This window comes from Falco rusticolus, chromosome 9 (genome assembly GCF_015220075.1).
Source record: "Falco rusticolus isolate bFalRus1 chromosome 9, bFalRus1.pri, whole genome shotgun sequence".
Lineage (NCBI taxonomy): Eukaryota > Metazoa > Chordata > Aves > Falconiformes > Falconidae > Falco > Falco rusticolus.
The window spans coordinates 30,429,913-30,448,410 of record NC_051195.1 but is presented as its reverse complement, the minus strand read 5'-3'; the positions used below and the strand labels follow the sequence as shown (position 1 = coordinate 30,448,410).

Genomic DNA, 18,498 nt, shown 5'->3' with positions numbered 1-18,498 from the left:
AGAACTGCTGTTTAAAATAGTCTATTGCCATTAGTCCAGAGTCCAAAAGATCATTCAGGAACTTGCTGGTTTGATTAACAGCAGTTGGAGTTTGTTCAAGCATAGACGTAGTTTCATTATATAGTACAATACAACCTTTACTCTGTATAGTGTCATTCAAACAAATTGTATGGCAAAATGCGCCACTGAATTACATTTAAAATGCTCCATTGAATTAAGTACAATTGCGGAGATAAATGGGGAGAAAAACTGTAAGAATGGGAGAAATGTTTTCAGCTGAGGTTTGAAATTAACAGCCTGTTAGTATATTTGCATTGGTAGCATTAGTGTTATACACTGTTTCTAGGATATACGCTAGCAAAAATCAGATGCAAGCTGAAATTTTCCCAGGCAAATTTCCAGTTTGTAGGCATTATTATTATTATTATTAAATAATATTGTTATTACTATTATTATTATAGTAATAATAATAAATCCCCCTTGAATTGTTACTCCATGTCATATTTGATTCCTAATATAGCTTGAATTGAAAGTTGACAGACCCTTCCTTTAACCACTAGAAATATTTATCCTAGACTTTTTTTTAATTTCCAGGGGAATGATTGTTTTTGAAAAAATAGAAACCTTTGTGTAGTGTTTACTGGTAAATGCTGTGGTATTGTACTCTTCAAGGAAACATTGAAAGGCGTGTTTTATTTCCTTTAAAAATACACTAGTATAGTATTTTTGTGTCCAAAGTAAAAGGGAAGCAAGTTATTAGAATACGATGTTTAACTGATGCTTATTGAAAAAGCAGATAGTTTTATTTGCTCACATCATACCTGTTATTTGCAGTTCATCTTAATAAAATAATGCTTCGGTTAAAACTGACAGATGATTAGTTAGCTTGCAGCACGAGCTGTTATCTGGGGAGGGCCCCGGGCTGGCTGCAGAGTAGGATTGTGGTGCTCCAGGACAAACTGAGATGATCTGCAACCTTTGAATCCTACAGAAATTGTAGATACTGACTTGCAAGGAGATGCAGGAAGAAAGGCCGACTGCAGCTCTGCCCTGAAAATCCTGGCCAAGAGACAGAAGCAGGGTCACGCAGTCACATTCAGCGAACCCATTCTTTTGTAGGAATTTGAAATTGGGGAGTGCTGTGGCATCTGGGTGGTTCAGTACCATGCAACCTGCCGTTGCTTGGCCACTGGTGAAAATCCTACAGAGGTCTGTGATGAACCAAATAACATTACCACGTAGAAGCTGCTTGGCCTGGGGAAGGTGAATTAATGGTCTCCAGCCAGGCTGCAGTGGAAAGTTGTCATAGGAACTGGCTTGCTGTTTGGCAGGGCCATGCCTTGTCTTCACTCCTGTGAAAGAACACCTCAGTAACTAATTGCCTCAGGATAAGAAATACTCTATGCCATCCAGCGTAAACCCATGAAGAGAGCAAGGCACTTCAGCTCTACTCCGAGGGAAACTGAGGACAGTGCTATATGTCAGCAGAGGACAGCCTGAGTGATGTACCTTGGGATGAGCTCGCAGTGCCTGCTCTATGCCATGTCCTTGCCTCGGGGTGGCTCATGAACACTGGGTGTCCTGATATAAAACAGCTGTGGCTTCTTTAGCAGTGAGAATAATAGGACAGAAAACTGAACAGAATGTGCCTGGGAGTGGAAGCCTTGTCTTGCTCTTCGGGATGTGTTTGGGATGAGATATGTTACCAAGTCAGCGCGTGGGAATTCTTCACTTATTGTCTGTACTGCATCTACTTTTTAAATTTTATTTATAGTGTCAGCAGCATGAATATAATTTGAAATGGTATTTGAAATGGCCACAGTCTTTGAGTCTTCAAAAGTTGGCTGTTCTCTGCTGAAGCATATCTTATTCTTTGAGTATCTTCAAAGTGCACATTCATATAAATATTTCCTATTCTAAAACGTCTGGGTTTTGCTACTAAAGAAATTATTTTTATGTGTCATGGTTATGATGCTCGTAGCAGTGAGCTGTGTTTTGCTTTTTAGTCATTGTGACTCCTTAACTGGAATGGTTCCTAAAACCTTGGACTGTGTACTCTACATAGAGAGCATGTATAATATGAGTCTGCTTTCTTAACACAACCACAGAGAGAGTCCAGCATGTACAATAAATAGAACTTCACGTAGGGTAAATAGACCTTAAGCAACATCTGGAAAAAATTGCGTAGGTATTCAAGGTAGCCACTGTATGCAACTGATAATCTAAACCTGCCTACATAAGCATAGTCATTATGTCTCATGCATGTGTTTGCAGGGCTAAAGGGGTGCTTTGGAGACCTGCCTGTATGAAACTATATTAGAAGAAACTGATTTTTTATATGACAGCATGAGATCAAGGGGGCCTGAGCAATTCAGCTCAAAAAAACCACAGCAGTCTGTGTCGAATCTTAAATACTACCTGACTGTGTGACAGCGTGCACCTTACTGTAAGGTCAAAAGCAGATTTGCTTTTACTTCCTGGACAGTTGGGCTGCCAAATTTAAGAGTAGTGAATGGCTGAGTGCCAGCCCTCTTAGTCCTATCCCTTTTTCAAGTCTGGTACAGGATGCTAGAGGCTAAACTTGTTGCTTGCTGGTGACCTTAGTTTACCACCCTCTGGGCATGAATACCTGCTGTGAGATTTACCAGCACAGCCAGCCCTTTTTTGGTAGTTTCGTTAGAGACAAAGTTCTGACTAAACTGGGGAGGTTGGAAATGCCACTGTGATTATCTGCATGCTACCTTCTCTCGACATGTAAACATGAAAACAAGTGGCTTCTTACCAAGTGCATCATACCAGATAAAACTGCTTCAAATTCTGCAAAGGTGTGAGCCTGTTTAAATGTGGAGAGCAGGAGTCACAGTAGTGAGATACCTATAGAAATTATGCCGGGACAGGAGCAACCTGTTGTTTTATCTTTTTAAATTAAAGGATGTGTGGGCAGAACTTCTGTAGGTGGATGGAAGAAGAAAGGGAGGCCCAAGGAGATGTGATTCTTTTGAGATTTGAAGGTGGCTCCAAAGTGAAGTAAGTTAGTAGAAACAGATCTGTGGGCACAATGTACTCTGGAACTGCTTGTGTTCTACTTGTCCTGTAAATAAGAGTTGCTGTCTCCAAAACTACCACTCTGGTTCTTTTCACCACAAGCGATTTATTTAAAAACAAGTCATTGAAGTCATAATATGATCCAAACTGAGCTTAATTTAGATACAGAGTATTCACAGCTCCCAGCTGCATTCCAGATATTTTCAAACAAAGCTTACTATTTTGCATATACGCTTACTACAAGATTATCATTTAACCTTGCTTGGCACAATTGGTTCAGAGGAAAGGGTAAAACAGAGATTTCCTGTACGGGTTTCTGTGGGAGGCTCTGAAGTAAAGTGGTTTTCCACTGTTTACTTAAGAACAGGCCTTTGGATTAGCTGGCTTTGACCCAGGCCTTGTAGTTCTGCCTGTTAACATTGGCATAATACGTAAACCCAGATACATTCTTGCTAGATTTTCAGGAAGCAAATTCTCGCTGAACCCTGCAGGAAGGTACACTTCCCCAAAATACTTTCCAGCTGGGGTGGTCCAGCTTTGGCAGTTGTGGTGGCCAGGTCTGGCCTGTGGGACCTTCTGGGTGGGTTGCCCCTTTCTGGTGCGAGCTGCTGCCCGCACTGCTGCGGTAGCAACAGCTGCATCCCGGTGGCGTGCTGGGCTTGGGAGGAAGCGTTTAGCTGTTCAGGCAGTGTTTGCTGCTGAAATCGGTATTCCTCATCTCCTTTGGAGAATGGTAGCTGTGGGTGGGAATCAACTCATACTTTACTACTTGGACCACGCTCCTCTTGGCATTTGCATCAGTTGTAGTGCGTAGTACATAACAAGAGAAACTTTCTTGTTGGCTTCTAAAGTAACCTAGAAAGGAAGGTAAATTCAAAAGACTGCAGACCAATGCTTTAGCATAAAGCATACCAAAATCTCCAGACCAGCTGAATTCAGCTGGTGTTTGGGTTGTTACAGTTGGTGATGAGTTGCACACAGGCATGCATGGCGAATAATTAGGAACATGGGGTCAGAGAAGGGCATGTGAATATTCTGACCTCAGAAACCCAAAGAGGTGCTGAGTGAGATTTATGCCAGTGCTTTGTAATCATAACACAGCAATTACCAATAATAACATCTAAGAATAAGTTCTAGTAAATGACAGGCTGCTTAGGTAATTTTGAAAGTTAATAAACAGAACCAGTTGCAATTAAAAATAAATAATCTTGGTAGATCTTGATTTCTTTTGCATTCTCCATCTTTAGCTGAGAGACCTTTTTTTTTTTTTCCCCCTCAAAGGAAGAGCTGAACATGTTGGCAAAGGTGTTTCTAATGTTTCTTTCTAATCTCTCCAAGTCGCCTTTTTGGATATTACAAAGCAATTCCATTTCAAGACTATGCAAAGACATAAGTGGCCTTTGAAGTCACAGGAAAGGGCTGCAAGATTTAGGGCTTCAAGTCCTGGTTAAATCATGTCCTTTCTGGCACCCTGTGCAGTATTCACTGAGACCTTTTAAGAACAGATATCCGTAATAGCTGCATAGTTGTTTCTTTTTCGTTGCTTGTTCAGTTCCAATTGTATAATGTTATTCTCTCTGTATGCTTTTAGGTCGGGATGTGTTCATTCCCTAAAGAAAAAACTGTTCAGCTGAACATAAATTGCAGGTGTTCTGAGCACCAGTTAGCTTGAGGCTGACCCTGGAAGCTGCTTTTCCAGTTCAGTTCCTGTATTCCCATCGTTGAATACAAGTGGCTGAGTGAAGCTGGAAAGAGGAATTTAACATAGAAGCAAGCCAGACTGGTAAATCATCTGTTAGTTCTGCTGTCTGGAAACTGAGGCAGGAGTCAGATTTCATTTTCCGCTTCATGTCGCAAGCATCAGTCGGTGCACTAGTGATGTTTAAGGGCAGGTCAGCAAGGCAGTGCCTGTTTTGTGTCTTTCAGTGTTTTGGGATGCTGCATTTCCACGTGACTGTTAAAAAATGGTGAATAAAACATTGCCTAAAGGGATGTACAAACAGGTGTACAGGGTCTCTCTGAAGGCAGAAGTGGTCAGCAGACCTTTTACACCTGTAATTAAAAGCAGGGCTGCAGCTGACAGGGCTAGACAGAACTCAGGTACGGAAAAATTATAAAAATGAGCATTTGCTGCCTGAAGCTATTAAGTGGTTCAAGTAGACACAACCCCCCTTTTCTCTATTCTTCAGAATGCTTCCTATACCTGAAAGTGTCACTGCTAAGTGGTGACTAGGATACCAGATGTTCTTCTGCTAAGTCCTTTCTGGTTAATAATATGAATTTAGCCTCTAGAAGGCATTTGCTTGCCCATACCATTAACCGCTTGGTGACTGTAGACATCTTGAGCAGAACATCTCACACGTGGTCTGGTGTTTATTGGTATCCTCCTTACAGTGGTTTTGAAATGGGCTGATTTAATAGAGAGTGGGTATGCCGTTGCTGGAATCATCAGCAGATGTGTGTGATATTTTATCAGCAAATTTTATACAAATTGGAAAAAGCTTTACTTGCTGTGATCTGATTAAATATCTGTATGTAGCCTGCAATAATTTGGGGACTTCCTCACTTCTGATCCTAAGAAGTAATGCTGTTGACTTTCTAAGACTTTTGACACATTTGTAATCTAACCTTTCCTATTTTTTTTCATGTGATAATAGATTAGGTAGGTTCTTAACCTCTTGTTTTACATGCATTTAAACTTCTCTTGCAATACTGCACTAGCAGTTTTATGAGCCAAGGCTAAAAAACTCTGCTTGCTAAACTTGAGCAATCAGGAGGGAACGGATGATGAAAAACTAACAATGTTTTACTCATCTACCACTCATTTTTCTTTGCAGACACGTAGCAAGTAGATATTAACAAAGACAGTAATAAAAAGCACTTTCAGTCCTCACAAATCGATGTGCGCTCTGAGGTCAAGAACAAATATTGGAAAGGTTAGGACATGCAGAGAGCTACTGTCTTCCCACATTGTGACGCTCAGAGCCAGGCTGGGAGTTTTTTCAATTGCTGTTTTGAAAGCAGTTAGAAAGAGGCGTTTCTGTGGCTGCACAGGAGGCTTTGTGCTGGCTGAGTGTGTGGTCAGCTTTTTTTTAGTGGCTACAGTAGATCAGGTAACATGCTGAAAAAGAAGTCCTTCTCAGTGAACCAGGGCTGTTGTACTACTCTGCTTGGGACAAACATTTTTAAAGGTTTGTAACAGAGTTCCAAACTGTTTGCTCATCTGCAACAGAGCACAAGACTGTGCTGCTGAATGAGTCTTTGAGTCTACACTGGTGAGATCCTTGAGGTTCCCTGAAGAGATAAGTCCCAGCCAGGGGGAAGGTTCATTGTCAGGTCAGCAACTCAGCTATGGTTTTGGGATAACAGAGACTGGCTGATGATGCTGTCTTAGTTGTTTGTAAATGTTCTCTCACCCTTCAGGCTGACAGGTTTCTTCCAGGTCACAGCTGATGGAGTAGGTCTGTCACTTCATGTGTGCTCCTTCTGAGTACTGTCTATGCTGAGACAAGTACAGAGTGCTATGTGTGTCCTCCTCAACTCCTGCCAGGGAACAGTCTCCTATATCAGCAGGATTGATTTAACGTATTAAAAAACAGTGAACTGAAGCAACCGTGGAAAGATGACTTTGTTTTCCCCAAATGAACTTGGTGGTTTGTGTTTTGCTTGGAGGGGGTAGTAAGAAGTTTCCGAAGAAAAAAAGTTGACACAGTTGGAAAACGGTATAATGTAGGCTTTTGGAATCACTTGATAAAGCTGAGACAGGTTATCAAAGAGAAGCCAGAGACTTAGCAAAAGCTCAGAGTCATCATAGATGTTCAGTTATTTTACTGCTTGATTAAATTATGTAGGTTGCTTCAGAAATGCTGTATGAATTAGCAGTCTTTTGGAAGAACATGGGAATGCTGCGGAGAAAGTACTTGTAAAATTAATTTACTTGTAGAGCTTCCTGCAGTGGTGCCTTGGTACTACACATCTGTCAAGATTAAATGAGATTTTGAGACTGATAACATCTAGGTGGGGACACTATTGTGCCCTAAGGACAGATTTGTAATTTCATTTGTAATCGGGCAGACTATAATTACTATGTTTGCCTCTGATTAAAAAAATGGGTCAGAAAAGGAATGAATTGTGCTCTTTTCACAGAGGGAGGGGAACTTCACACAATAAGAGCACTCCAAAACACGTACAGACTTCATGTACCCTGTTTTTTCATCTCTGTGCTTGCTCATTTGGTAGGTCTGTGTAGCTTCTCATCGGCAAGGAGCTGCTGTGTGGGACTGCTTGCGAAGAACAGAGTGCAGAAAAAGTTTTGGGTATGTGCCTTTCTGATCTCCATGATGAGTGATAAGTACATGTCCAACCTCTGGTCTGGGGAGAAAGAGGATTTCTGTGTGGCTCAGGTGAGGGGTACCTGTAGTTACTGAACTAGGAGGAACATACGAAGGAAGCAGTTGTACTTCTGGCCTTTGCGAGTGTTTCATTTGAGAGTGTTAGAGTCAGCCCAGGAGCGATTTCGATGAGCTGAGCCTGGATGCGGAAGGCTCTTGCTTTTCTCACCTGAAAGGCTTGATCAGCCTCAGGGAAGGCTTCTTGGAAGAGAGGTGGGTAAGCATTATTAAGGACAAAAGAAGGAAGTCTGTGAAATCTGTAGCAGGCTAGGATGCATCTGTAGCCCTGTATGTTAAGGTAACTGAGAATCAAGAATCCTCTTTACTAAATGATTTCTGTATTTTTCTTCACAGTGCCCTTTAGAGCTGAAGAGGATCATTACTTTCTCTTGTTTGTGTTTTGTGGACAAACAGCAAGTTGAAAACTGGCTGAGTTTTGTATATGAAGTTTGTGGCCTTGCTGGGTATTAAGGCTTCCTCTCCTTGTCTGGCTTAGTTCCGTAGTCCTCCGCTTATCCTTCTTCTTTTGGAAGGATGTGTTTATCTGTGTGGTGGGTTGACCTTGGCCAGGTGCCCACCAAGCCGCTCCATTACTTCCCTCCTCAACAGAACCAGGGGGAGAAAATAAGATGGAAAAAAAAGTTCATACTGCTTTCGATAGAGCAGCTCTCTGAATTACCGGATTGTCTTCAGCTGTTGATCTCAGTGTTTATTTTCAGTAACTTTTTTATGACAGAGGAGCCAGTGTTCCCCAGTTCAAGTATGCCAGCTTCTTTTACTCAGCAGCACATCCCTTGGCAAGTGTTGTGTCCACAGCTTTGGGACTCATGCAGGCTAGCCAGCTGGCTATCCACACCTGGGCTGAGCAGGGACTGCTTTCAGTCAAGGCTGGAAGGAGATGTGAACTCATGTTTCCAGCATGCAGAGATGGTTCAGATACTGATTCTACTGTTACATCTGTTTATGTAGCCCATAAACATGCAGAGAGAGCCCGTCCTACATGGAAGAGGGTTCAAGTGTCTCTAAAAAAATCATTGTCGTTCTTCCTTTTACTTTCAAAGATTAGAAAAAAGCAAGAATTAGCTTTCAGCATCTTCACTTTTTCTATAAAATATTAATGAAGCAGGGATGTGATCTTCAGAGACAGGAGTTTTTCACCGGTAAGCACAGTCTGTAAGGAAAGCCAATAAAAATGTCCTCCCTCACCTTCAGTGTTTAGAAGATAAAGAGGACTTTTGGCTGTTTGTGTTATCCAAGCTGACCCAGTTGTGTGCTTTAAGAATGACTGTGCTACTGATCAGAGTTGTGCATCTCATATACTTTGTCGGTTGCTACCACGCTTCTGGAAGGGCCCGTTAAGTCTGTATTTGCTTTCTGAAACACAGTGGAATCTAATGAAGAGTGTCATTGTTTTGAAACACTGTCATCTGCTGCCAAAAGAACTACTGTTGTATAATCCTTAATAGCAGGTTAGTGTGGCAGTTGATCCTTGGTTTGAAATTGGTATGTGGAAGGATGGCTTTCCAGTTCTCTCTCAGGGGATGGCATGCCTCATCTTGTTCTCTTTGGGAACTGTAACTCACACAGAGGCGTTCAGCTGTCGTGAGGTGGTAATCGATCTTTGCACAGGTTTGAACACCAAAGAGCGTTACTTAGGGGTGACAAGCTGAAGGGGGATGGAGGAAGTTGGCAGTTTCCTTTGAGAAGGGGGAGCAATGCTGTGGTTGCCGGGTACTGGGGCTGAATTTGGCTCATCTTCCCAGCAAGTTTATTTGTTGCTGAAGATACTTCAGACTGTTCTGGTGTAAAAGAACAGAGTTGGAATAGAAAAGTTTATCTTGACTTTCCTTTCTGATTTGCAGAATTCAATGTGTTCACTTACATGCTGACATTTCTGCCTTTTGTGCTGTTTACATTAACCTGCAGCTTGGCTAGCATGCTGTCATGCTTCATCTTTGCAGCAATGATACTAGTATTTACAGATACCAGTCAAATATTGAGTTCCATTGTGATGGACATTTGCATCAAAGCTTCCTCCCAGTTTTCAGCTAAAGCAAATACATGGGAACTCAAGTATTTCCTTTAGCATGGACTGTATTACAACAGAGGAATCAAATTAATCTGTATTTTTTAATCTTTCAAGACCCTGCGCAACTAGAGCAATTGCTTATGGGAAAAACAGTGTGAGTAAAATATTTGAATTATGTTATGTGTTTCTTACTGGAATTTAACAGCTGGAAACAAAAAGCAGTGAGAACATCATCTCAGCCAGGTCTGTGCTTGCTATTGGCAGGCGATCAGTTGGACAGCAGTTTGGGAACCTCTGCAGCAGAGGTTGCTGCAGGCTGCTGAAGACCTTTTCCCGAGTCAGTGAGTTTCCTGGGGTTGTTAGGGTGCACAGTTCACACTGATGTTGGCTCAGAAGAGCCTTAGTTTGTCCGTTCACCTTCTCTCCAGGTGAAACCTCTCTCTAGAGGTTTTGTTCCAATATTGCTTGTGCTTCAACCTCTTATTCACTGATACATTGATTTATAAGGTGAGGAAGAGTCGCCTGATGTGTAATACTCAGTTTGACTGACCTGCTGCGTAGCTTGGATTGATTGACTTTTTTGCATTAATTCTTGACTCTGTGAAAAAGGGCTGATTTAAACATCACGCCCCTGCTTCATTTAGAGCCCTCTGGTGATGGGAAAACTGCTTCAGAAGTGTGTTTTTTCATAATTAACTGTCCTGGCTGTTAATATTTTTTGTATGGATTTATTTAATCTCCAGTCATGGGTTCTTGTTCTGTGATTGCTAGACTGAGAGCCCTCCACAGACATGCTGCATTCTCCTGTGTGTAAATACTTCAAGACTACTTTCAAATCACCTGCAGAGTCACTCTCTGTAAATTGGCAATCTTCCACTCCAGCCTTGCTTCCTTCCCCAATATAGTCAGCATTGTTCTTGAATGGGGACAGCTGGCTGAAGACAGTTTTCCAGCAGTGTTTGTAGTGGTGACATGAAGAAGCAGACACATGGAGTCTGCTTGGTAGTCTTGTACATCCAAGGATCATATCTGACCTGCAGTCACAACATTTCTTTGACAGCTCAAGTTTGCTGATTCTTCTCATTGGCATAGCTCTTGCTCTTCAAGTCTCACATTCCTGAAGTATGGTCCTCCTCCTTTTTTTTTTTCTAGCAGTGGGACGATACAGGGCAGACTAGACTTAGATAAATGGAGAACTAGCATTACCTCTAACAAACTGTGTAAGAAGCAGTATGTTGGAAACAACTAAAATGGTAATTCTGCAGGAAATACTGAGAAGCACAAGCTATATGTAAGCTAGAAAATACACTAATTAGCCCACTGGAGAATTTGTGCTTCCCGTTTCAAGGCAGTAAACTCGGTTACAGATAAATGAGGAGAATGGATGGTCTCCTGGTACTCTCTAAGAAAGTGTCAGATTTGAGGTCTGCTCTTTACAGAGTTGCACTGTGGATTTCGTAGTTTTCCAAATTCTTTTCTAAACCTTCATAAAATTGATGATAATTAAATAATGCTTAAAATATTTTAAATAACTAGTGCTCCTTAGGTTCCTGAATGAGTAGAACTCCTGGGATAGAAATGGATGGTCACCCAAAGAAACTCCCAGGTTCATCTCCCTGTGCTTTTCAGTGTCTAATGCGTTTGGGTCCTGGGTTATTACTGGAGCTCTAGGCACTGTGCAGCCATTCTGTGGATATGGTTGTCAGTAGAAGTAATCTGATAAAAAAAATCCATATAAAATAAGCAGCATTTTGTTAAATATATTTTACAACTTACTTGATATATTGCCATTACTTTAGCATCTGGCTTCATGACAGAGATAAAATTCAGCCTGAAATTAAACCATATCCTAAAATAAGCCACGAGTAGCATTCTCCCTGCTTATACCTTACCCATCCAGAAATAACCCATGAGTTACTGCCATCTATCAGTCAGACCACAGTCAAATAAACGTGTGACTGGGAATGCTTCACCAATTTCACTAAAAGCATGCTCTTGGAAAAAGTTTCATTGATGTCAGCACTGTGGTGGTGCCCAAGAGAAACAGCTACCACCTTCCTGCAGGAGGACTCAAAGCCAGTGTTGGAAATGGCAAGCTTGGAGGTGGGAGGGTTAGTACAATCCATGGAGGAAGGAGAGTGTTACCCATCTAATGTAATCCCGTAGCTCTTTGTATACTGCAGGTGGGATCTACTGTAAGCTCAGCACATGTGTCTGTGATTAAGCTTAACAGGTTCTTAACAGCAGATCTCTACCTCTTTAATACCCTGTAATGGGCATACAGAATTATCCTGCTTAAAGCCAACCTCAAGTATTAACTATCATGAGCTGAGAGTATGCTTTGAAGTGTCTCTTGCAAGTAAATTAATATTCTAATGAGGAGAGTGTATTTTGTCCTTCCTGCCATCAGGAACCTGAAGCCTTGCTGTCAGAGAGGCAGCCACGCAGAGGTGGAAGTTCTTCAAGTAAAGAACTTAACTCAGGCACAAGGAGGAGAAAAAAAAAAAGTCAGTTTTCTGGTTTAGGGAATGTACAAGCTTCACTGCTTATATTTGGAATTATTGGAATACAATTGGTATATTATATATCCAGTGGAGTCAGAGATGTCATCATGGACATACTAATTTTCCAAAAGCATCACTGATTGAAAACACCTTTTGGAAACAGTCTGCCATTGGCTATTAAGCAGAAGCATTGGCAGTAAAACACAGAATGGTTTGAATTGTCATCCCAGGGTTGTGGGGGAGAGGGAAGCAACGTATGTGAACTAACAGAGCTGGTGTGCAACGCTGCAATTCAGAATAAAACTGGAGTGTGGTTCGACATCCATGCAGTCCCTGCGGCTTGGAGCAAGTCAGAAGCCTACTGCTTTGGGGCTTTTGTCATGTGTCAGTACAGGTAGTTCTCATTCTTCAAGAATCTGTAGATGTAATCCAGATACTCAATGTAGCTGATACCTTGACCAAGACTGATTATATTTTTGTCTTCTAATTCTTTGTTACCTGAATCCAGTGTTGTCATTTGCAGTACATTTCCTAGGTTTGCCATCAGGTAAAGCTGACATAGCCTGAAATATATGCAGCTAGCTATTTTGGGGTTCCTGGGGAGGCTATCGGATTGGCTGGTTAAACGTGTTAATCTCTGTGTGTTGTTTAACATTATCGTTGGTAGCAAATTGAATGGGATGTGCTTTATTACCATCAAGGGATTAACAGACTATCATCCTTTTTAAAAAAATGCAAGCTAGAGACATTTCTTGAGGAATTCTACCCCTTCTGCATTACTCTTCATCTCTGTTCAGTAGTGCCTCTGCTCTCTTGGGAAGATTTCTTTTTAGAAAGGCTCTGCAAATGTGGGACCTCCACCCAATTTTGCAAACTGGTTTGTCACAAGATTTTTTTCTTTTTTGTATTGCTGGTAGGAGCCCAAGGAACAGTTTATCCTGTTTTCCAGTGTGTTGTGATGGTACTCCTGGATTCTGTGATCATGCAGACCTCTGTACATCTGGGATGTGTAGTTCTGAGTTATCAGGAATAGGAAAATGTGGACTGCGGAGTCCCCCACCCATTTTCTCTGTGGTGTTCTTCCCAAGCAGAGCCTGAGCGGAGATTTCAGTATTTAGCTCATGTGAATAGTTCTTCTGGGTTTCAGAAATGCCACTTAACAGACTTTTTTTTTCTCATTAGTTGACATTTTTATTTCCAGAAATTTTGCATCACCTTGCCTTCTAGCAGCCCAAGATGTCTCATCTTTGTCTTGTCTGCCACACCCCTTCAGTGAGTTTGTAACGCACAGACTTTGAGTTCGTGGAGTGTTTGAGGGCTCTTCCCTCCTGGACACTGCTAGTGGGCCTCCAGCTGCTCAGCTGGTCCCCAGCTGAATTGAGTCACCCCTTGGCTGAGATGGGAGCCTGCACAGAAAGGACTGTTCCAGGGAGGGAGTCATCGAGGGGCTGGCACCTTAGGGAAAGTGGAGTAACTATTGGCATTTATATGTTAGACTGATGCATTGCCTTTGCAGGGAGCTTCAGTGTGGGCAGGGCAGGTGAGATCAAGCACGGCACCTGAGTGGCAGCGTTGAAGAGGAGACTGAAGTGGTTGCATGGCAAACAAGTGAATAGGCTGGGAATGTGGGTGCAACATGGGAGAGCCAGGGGTCAACACAGGGTTTGACCCCTGGAGGGAGCACAAGTCAGACATGTTTAGAAATGTGTCAAGATTTGAGCTTGCTAAGGGTATATCTGTAGGCATTATTCCTACTGTGCAGTTTCAAGTAGGGCATGTATAGCAAGGCATGCTTATATTTATGAAGCTGGCAATGTTAAGCATGGAATTATATTTAATACACTTTTTAGCTGACTTCTCAGTGTCTGCTGGTTGATGCCAGAAGATGCAGTGTATCTCTGTGATTCATCCTGGCAGCGGTAGGAACTCAGACTGGTTTTTAGCACAGGGACTGAGGAATTAGGACTTCTGCATTTGATTCCCACTTGCTCTGTGTTACTAGCTTCTCTGTGCCCCACTATCCTTAGCTGACAAAATGGGGACAGCACCTTTTACTGCCCCTAAATGTATTATGTGACCGAGAGTTTGTGAAGTGCTTTGGGACTGCAGGTATAAGAACTGCACTGCTGGGTGAGCCAGAAGCCTGCCCAGCCCCTGACTGCACAGTTTTAGGAGATGCTATTGACAGGGATGACACGGTCCTGGCTACTTTCTGCAGTCCATCCCAGGATGTCAGATGCTCCAGGGAATCAGAGGATATGATGCTAACCTGAGTGGACTTCACCTCCTCTGATGCTGGGTGTCCCAAGTGTCTAGCCTAAACTAGGTGCAAGCCACTTCTGCCCTTGATGGAGGGAAAGGGATGCTCCTGGAAAGTGAGTCAGTCACTTTTCTTAACTACCCTTACATGGACAGTCCTCTCAGCAGCAGAAAAAACTGCTTTTCCCCTCCCTGCCCTGTTTATGAGGCCATGCCATGACCCGGACCAGGAATTTGATATGAGTCTTGAACAAGCCAAGCCCAGTCCTGCTCACTTTGCTTTTTCCCTTTCTCAGGGTTTTAACATGGTTCACTCCTCCCTTGCTGAGACCCCACAAAGGCCCTTGAGCTGGATCAGTGTTGCATTGGGGAGCCAGGAACAGCTCTGGGCTTGGCAGGGGCACCACAAGACTTGTCTGTACACCCACAGCCTCCAACTAGACGCAAAGCTTTTAAGTAGCTAACATTACGTGCGATGATTTTTCGCTCAGTTCACTTTCCACTGTGCCTGTACATGTGTGGGTTGTAGTGACAAGGTATTAATGATTCTTGACGTAGAACGTGTAAAAGAGGCAGATGTAGTGCATGGCAAATCAGTGTGAGTACGCTACAACCTTGGGATTGATTAGTGATGCTTTTGTTTTCTGCTATATAAGCTCTGGGAAAATATCCTGGAAAAAGTGGAACTGTCACTGCTGTTTTGTTCATCTCTACATTTTACTGTGTGTGCCTCTGATTTGGCATTGCATCATCAAAGTGTTAGAACAAACTCAGAAATAAATACAGGCATTGCATTTAACCTGAATACATCAAGTATTGTCAGGTGCAGAAATTTCTTACTATTTGTTGGCAAAAAAAGATAAGAAAAATAATAGTAAAACTTACAGGGGAATTCTGGACATGTTATCTCTATTAGTACTTGAAAAAAATACACTATGGATAATACTTGAAATCAGCCAAAATCTGACCAAAGAAGCAAATGGACTTATTTGAAATTACATGCTACAAATTTCATGTTCTTTTGGACCAAAGCATGTGTGCTGAATAGTAGCTCTGTGTCAAAGCTTTGAAGCTGAGATTTTGAATACCTTTTCAAATTAACCCTGTACCATAAATGCTATCAGATGCTTAATTAAGACTGCTAGCAAGGAGCACGTTTGCAGTAAATTATGGGGAGGTGTTCTGACATGCTTTATCTATGTAAAGATTTCTGGTTTTATGTGAAGCTATTTACGGATTATTGATTTCAAAAATAGATTTGTAACTAAAGAAAGATGCATCGTATTTCAGTTGCTTGGAGTTGAGAATCTTGCCTGGCTGGCTGCTTGCTCTCTTAGATGTTTATTCCAGTGGCTTACCAGTGTATGGAGTGATGCAGTCCTTCTTATTTTTCCATCTCTATTTGGAAGGAGGAATTTGTATTCAGGGATCAGGTTCCGTGTCTCTTACCCACACAGGCTGGCTGATTTTTATACCTTTGAAGCATCAGAACAATTTCATTGAAGTTCGTGGGACTTTTTGTGTGAGTAGGACTTTTGGGTGGGGAACATCCATCACAGTATCTTTTGTCAGTTGTTAACTGTTTTATTTCAGAGCAGTAAGCTATTGTCACAGTGCCAGCGGAGCCTGCTAGGCTGTGAGAGTGCCTTTGAGTTCATGTAATAGAAAACTTCAGCATAAGAGTTTTTGATTTTATGCTGTGTGAACATTAAAGATTTTAATAAATCAGTCAGGGCAAAGCCTGAATGTAGAGGTAATATCTTTTATTAGAGCAACCAACAGAGCTTGAAAACTTAGACAAGCTTGTGTGCCCAAGAGCTTGTCTATTTTTTCCAGCCATACCAGTTGGTCTAATAAAAGTTATTGCCTCTGTCTACAAACTTTGTCCTGCCTATGAACCCTGTTCATCGCAGCTACAGCAAAATAGTGCTGGATCATTAAAATAACTCAGGCCTTTCTTGCTTAATTATGGAAACTCGGATTTTTGTGGTTTCCTCAAGTCTCAGCTTTTTGAATCCCACCACACACAAAATGATGCTGTCTGGTTTCTCCTACTGTAGAGGAGGGTTCTATCACATAGGAGCTCTAACTGCTTCACCAGTTCCTCATTTTAGAAAGGATATTAAGGTAGCCTGCTAAAATTCTTCTGCCATCTGGATTTTAAGGTATTTTGGAGGTATTATTGGTGAACTATCAGATGTCTGACATGGATGGTGTTGGGAGCAGTCCTATCCTAGTACCTGTGTCAGCATCTGTGATGTGGTGTGGTAGTGATGGGAAGCAGATGAAGAGGGAAGAAGAGGCTGGCAGGACAGAAAGTATCTGGCTGTGGCTGCTGCTGTAAACCTTTGAACCTTGCTGTGTGTCTGGCTGGGTGAGCAGAATAGTGTAGCCCTTCTAAATGGCAGGAAGCTTGGACCTGGACTTGTTTCAGCTGGAAGACCCAGACCCACAGCTGTCTAAGAGTCCTAAGACCATCCATGCAACAGCTTTTTCAGAGCTATATAACATGTCTTTTTGAGGCCTTAAATGTGTATGTCTTTTGGATCTGAATCTGTAGCTCTAGGTTAGTAGCTTTGCAATAGCTTCAGGTAAGACCAAGGTGGTGATGATCTGGACCATCTTGAAACACCCATGGGGTGGATGGTTTTCCATCCTCTGGGGTCACAAGCTCTTTCTGTAGTTTGTAGTCTTGGGGTCATACCAGATCCCTCACCATGCTGCATGTTGACCTGGAGCCTGTCACTCTTGCATAGGCACTGCTCCTCTCCCGAGGACTTCTGCAGCCCGCGCTGCCAGTAAGGAGCCTTGCTGCAGGCAGCAAGCGCCCTGCCTTTGAAGTGGAACAGGTTGATGCTTGGGAGCTGTTTAGTTCTGTGCCCTGTGTTGCCTTCCATCTGCCTTTGGGCACGGCTTAAATAGCTGGTAATTATTTATAAGCCCTTGGTGGCCGGGGCCTGAGCTATTTTAGAAGCTGCCTCTCCCTGCATGCCCTGTTGTGGAAGTTGCGGCTGGCTGGAATGGCGCGTCACCCTCTCGCTGCGGTGACCTCCTCTCCTGGGTGTGTTGCAGGGAATTCGGGGGGGAGAGCTCTCAGCTCTGGCATGCAGTCCCTTGGGCTGCCTGCCAGGGCCTAAATTTGGTGACCTTTAGGATGTGGCAGAAGATGCGTTTGTAAACCTTGGTTATAGTAACTGGGAGACAAGCAGAGAATGCTGGAGGAGGGACGAACGTATTTTTTACAGACAAGCTGTTTGCTGTCTGATTTTTATGAACAGCAAGTAGCAGGTAAATGGACTAACAAATGCAGTGACAATTGCAACTGTTGCTTGTTAATAAAATTTAAAACTAAAAAAATTATATGGATTTTCTCTAGGAGACCAAGCAGGCGTGTGACCACAGAAAGCACCATGGCTTCTAACACTGGTTTGGACACTCTGCTGAAATCATCTCATTTCCCTTCTGTAGAATGAGGGCAGTCATATTTTAAAGGTGTCTAGAAATGATGCTGTATCGTTACCCGTGTAGCTTGTGAGTGGTTTTGTTTCTTTTAAGGAAGAATTAAGAAGCCGAGCCCTGCAGTCCAGTAGTTGTGGACTTACACAAGAATGTGGTTTCATGTTATACCGAATTTGGTGTAACTGTGGGGTGCATCTCCTGCCCTGTTCTTCCCACTGCCTCCAACGTAACGTTGCAGCAGGTTGAGCTGGGTTCAGCCTGCCGACCAGTGGAGAGCTACCCAGTTTTGTTTGCTGTTAGTTGGTTAGTTTTGGTGGGTGGGGACCTGGACTGGTGGGCTGAACTGACTCACTGTGGGGCTGCTTCATCATCCCACCTGATTCCAGCAACGCAGCAGCACAGGTGTCTGGCTGGAGGAGGGGGTGAGCAGGATTGCCCTGGTATGCTAATAACACAATTGGGAAAGGTACCCCTGTTTCTTTACTGCACGGTCTTCCTGATGAGGAGGACTGTCCGGTGGTTTGGTTTTGACAACCAGTACTTTTGAAGGGATGCAGATGTTTGTGAATATCTGCTGGCAAATATTTGCGTTGCTAGTGTTACAGGTTTGCAGTGTGTTCTTGCTCTGTCTGAATTTGGTTGACCTGCAGAGGACAAAAGATCAGCTTTCTACTTTTCCTTCCAGTTGTTTCTGCTAATTTAGCATCAGTTTGAAGCTTTGTCTTTGCTCGGAGATCAAATGTCCAGGGACAAGGCTCTTTATTTTTACTGTGTGGTAAAAGTGGCAAGGTCAGTCCCACTGAGGTTTGTA

General features: G+C 42.7%; 1 protein-coding gene across 6 annotated transcripts in view; it reads left to right on the top strand.

The window, feature by feature from the left end:
• NT5C2 (5'-nucleotidase, cytosolic II) overlaps positions 1 to 18,498 on the top strand; it is a 63,332-nt gene that overhangs the window by 1,744 nt on the left and 43,090 nt on the right. Inside the window, exons 1-2 of one of the 6 annotated variants that reach the window (XM_037400613.1) lie at positions 5,957 to 6,381; positions 7,285 to 7,361. The exons of 1 other annotated variant lie outside the window; for it this stretch is intronic. The gene's annotated coding sequence lies outside the window, so the exon portion shown is untranslated. Of the gene's footprint in view, positions 1 to 3,002; positions 3,028 to 5,956; positions 6,382 to 7,284; positions 7,362 to 18,498 lie in introns of those variants that run through there. 4 more of the 6 variants (XM_037400614.1, XM_037400617.1, XM_037400618.1 and 1 more) reach the window with 4 other exon arrangements.